This window comes from Zingiber officinale, chromosome 2A, assembly GCF_018446385.1.
Source record: "Zingiber officinale cultivar Zhangliang chromosome 2A, Zo_v1.1, whole genome shotgun sequence".
Lineage (NCBI taxonomy): Eukaryota > Viridiplantae > Streptophyta > Magnoliopsida > Zingiberales > Zingiberaceae > Zingiber > Zingiber officinale.
The window spans coordinates 101,760,181-101,764,540 of NC_055988.1; positions in this window are offsets into that span (position 1 = coordinate 101,760,181).

Sequence of the window (4,360 nt, forward strand, 5' to 3'; positions counted from 1 at the left end):
ATTTGGTTATGAAGCACCAAAGACAACGAATGGAGAAGAAATCAATAAATATCTCTGGAACGAGAAGCAACGTAATGAATCGATGGCAAATGGTCGGGCTGAATTTCATCTTCTAAGCATAATACCAGATGAAGATATCGACAGAGTCAGAGAATACAAAAGCGCAAAAGAACTTTGGGAAAAGTTCTTAAAGATCTACGAAGAACCAGCTGAAGTCGAATCCAACTCTTTGATGGACACCAAGTCACCATCAGAACAGTCCGAGAATGAGGAAACTACCAAGATAGCCGAACTCCATCCCGAGGATGCAGAAAGTTCATCTCAGATGAGCATCGATGAAGGGGGAGAGACTTCGGAAGAAAGCAACATAACAGGGGGAGAATCAACAATTGACAAGGTAAGTTAAGTATGGTCTCTACCTTCTAAACAATTGGTTAAATCAATTGAAAAGTTGATTGAAGATTTTTGCAAATTCGAAATTGAATCGTCGAAAGAGTTTTTCAGATTAAAAAATCTTTTGTTGAAAGACTTTAGCAAATTATAAGAATTGCTAAAAGATTTTTGTGAGTTACAAAATATTTTGTCGAACGAATCTTGCAAATCAGAAACATTGCCAAAAGATTCTTTTCCAATTATTTTGTTGAAATAATTTTGCAAAATAAAACCTAAAAAATTATTAACTAATAGTGAGTTAAAAGAAACTCAAGCAATAGATTGTCAACTAAAGAATCTTGACAAACTAAAAATAGCAAATAACATAATACAATTTTTTACATGTTTAATATTGTTTGCTTCAAATCTGAAAAATTATGATTTGAGAAATTATGATAAACCAAAATGGAAATTTAAATATCATAATGATATTAAAGAAATGACAATAACTTGAGAACGAATTCTTTTTAAAGTAAAAAAAAATATATTATTTTTTTGTCTAAGTTGAAAGGTTTTTTTGAAATTGGAAATTTTTGCAAAGTTGCCTAAGTCAGATTGTTTTAATTTCTCTTACTTAAAGCTTTACTTAGAAATTTTTTTTGGGACTGCATTTGCTGAAAATTATTCTAAATTCTCTAACTTAGAATTTATTCAACTTAAAATTTTTTTAAGAAAGTTAGAAATTTTTTTAAACCCTTAGATTTTTTTTGGAACCCCAATTTTTTTATGTGATCAAAAGGGGAGAAGGAAAAGTATAAATCTAGGGGGAGGTAGACAAATTTTTTTTATCTTTTTACACTTTATTGCAAAGTTAGTTAGTTTATTTTTATGTCTATTTTACCCTAACTTAACTTGGGTTGCTCACATCAAAAAGGGGGAGATTGTTGGAACCCCAAGGTTATTTTGTTGTGATCAACAAATTAAGTTAGGTCCTGTGTTTTTCTAACCTTGTGTCTAAGTGTGCAGGAGCATAGGTAGTCGAGTGGAAGATGCAGCTAGCAAGAAGGACGACATGCGGTGTGTCCGAGGGATGAGGCACTGCGGAAGAGTACACCGGCAGACAAGAAGGAAGCGTGCGGTGGTTCCGAGGGACGAGAAGACAGAGCGGAAGACTGCTCAAGGAGCAAGAGAGGCAGCTAGCGAGAAGGTCAGCACGGGGTGCGACCGAGGGACGAAGACTGCGGATGAGTACGCTGGCGGACGAGAAGGAAGCACGCGGCGATTCTGAGGGACGAGAAGCCGGAGCGGAAGCCTGCTCGAGTATTCCGGATGGTAGAGATCACCCAAGCGAGCGGAATACTCGGTCTGAGGCGAACGGAGCCAGAGCAGAAAACCCGGGCTGAAAAAAGTCAACGGGGTTGACTTTTCCCTTCGGGGCGCCCGGACCCCTCCGGGGCGCTTGGAACCCTTCCAGGCGCCCGGACCCCTCCGGGGCGCTCAGAACCCTTCCGGGCGCCCGAAGTTGACTTTTTGACCGGATCGAGTTTTGACTCGATCTGAACGTTGGAGGATAAAGTTTATCCCCCCCAGGGTGCTCGAAACCCTCAGGACCCCCGACCAAGGCTATAAATATAGCCTTGGTCCAGAAGCTTTAGAACGAACTCAAGAATTGTAATTCCAACGCTTGTGTGCTTTAAGTTTAGAGTTGAGCTTCTGTTTCTGTGCTTAAACGCTGTAAGAGGCTTCTCCGCCTGAAGGAGATATTCTAGTGCGCTTCATCTTCCTTGGATTAACAACCTCCCCGGTTGTAACCAAGTAAATCACTTTTGTCTCTTACTTTTAGTTTATTTATTTAATTTATTTATGCAAGTGTTCTGTTGAGAGTTTGAGAAGGGTTGGTTTTTGTTTTTGTGTTTGCAGGCTATCCAAACCCCCCTTCTAGCCGACCGCCAATGGTCCAATACAACGATTTGACTCTACATTTAGGAGTGATTTCGCTTTACGTTAGGCTTGGTCTAGTCAGTCGGACTTGTGCCTTTTTTGACTAGACTTGAAAGGGATGCTTGTGATATGGATATAACTTACGGGAACATAGGATGAATTAGGGAGAAAGGGAGGGGTAATTTGGTCATATCAATATTAGGGCTTTAAGGAGAGGGAGACAATGTTGTAAAGGGGGCGGCTTCGTGTTCGTGTCTTTTGTGCTTGGGATCGCCGCCACCACCAGGAAGAGAGAGGGGACGCCTCTCCCTCACACTCACTGTCGCTGCCTTTTCCCTCATCGTCGGTGAACCACCGATCCCCCATCTCTCTCTCGCTCCATCTTCTCTTCACGCAGCGTCGTGGCACTAGGAATGCATGCCTCTACCAGGACGCATGCCTCTTCTTCTTTACACCAGCGGCCTTGTCTCCTCTGGCTAGGCCTTCGCCGTCAGCCATGATGAACCATGGCAGCTCGTGCAGCCGCTCTCCTTCTTTCTCCACGTGCACGCACCGCCGCTACCACGAGATTCGGTTCTTCTTCTTCTCCGTCGTGCCGCTCACCACGTGGGCGCAGAAGGGGGCGCAGGCCGCCGGCCTTGCCTTCACTCATGTTGTAACCCGCATTGTCTCCCTCTCCACACCATCAATCCCCTCTTCCCTTACTTGAGACGCACAACAGCCCTCCCGCGATGGCAGCCACTACGTGCTGGTAGCCCACACGTGGGCAATCCATGCACCGACTCCACCCCTATTCCAACGTTACAGTCCGCTGCCACAGCCGCTCTTCCCCCTTCTTCGCACGCCTCCTTCATCTCTTCTCCATAGCCGCAGCTATCATCACCCGTCAGGCACGCCACCGGCCATCTCTTCGTCTTCCAGGGTCGTCATTCGCTCCACAGCCCACGGCGAGCAGTCCCCCGCCGTCGGCACCGCTGTCGGCATCTTAGAGCCAGTGATCTAGCACTCCGGCTCTCGATTCGTAGTGTCGTATGCCTCCAATGTTGATCGAGCCCTCGAGGCCTCGCTGTCATTATGTTCTGACCTGACTTGTGTGATGTTCTTATGTTCTGGCCGTCGTGCAGCCATTGTATCTAGGTCTACGTGCTGATGTCTTATCCCGGCCTGTGTGTCGAGTTCGCATCCAGTTTCATGCCATCGCGTCCGGCTCCACGTCGTTAGATCTAGCTCTCTAGCTTGTTCAGAGTCATCTATCCTTTTGGGTCAGGGCAACACGAGCAGTATCCCGACTAGCTCATCGATCCACCCGAGGGCGCCTCCCTAGGCCAGGGTATGTTCTCCGTACTCCCTCTACATTTATTTCATTATTATGTGTCTTAGTCTGTTACTTATATACTCGCTAGATCTGCCTCGAGCATCGAGGTACTAGAGACTGGGGTGACTCGGTCGCTGGTTGCAGGTAGTGTTGACCAGAGGACTTTTGACGACTTAGTCAATATAGAAGTCATCTCAGCATACCTCACCCCCCTCTCGGAACGTTGCGATTTGCTCAACATCCTATCCACCTCACCCGATGGTCCGTTTGACTCAGATTTCGAACATAATCATATATATATATATATATATATATATATATATAAATTCCTAAACCCTAAACGCCAAATTCTCTCGCCATATCTTTTTTACCATCCTGTTGTCACCTAATGCTCTGTTTACTTCGAAGAGCGGAAAATAAAACTAAGGAAAAGTTTCTGTAGTGGAAAAGTTTTCACCGTTTACTTCATTGAAATTTTCAGATGGAAGAGCAACGCAATCCATCCACAGATGATTTTGGAGCCAAAATCGATCACCTCAAAATCGGACGGAAAGCAGCGTATGGAAAAAAAATGACGCATGTATCCCTTTTTATTCACAAAATTATACCATATACCAAAAAATAATGATGCATGTACCCTTTTTAACTTACAAAATTACACCATGTACCAAAAAAATGACGTATGTACCCTTTTTATTTATAAAATTACGTCGCATGTATCTATCTTCCTCA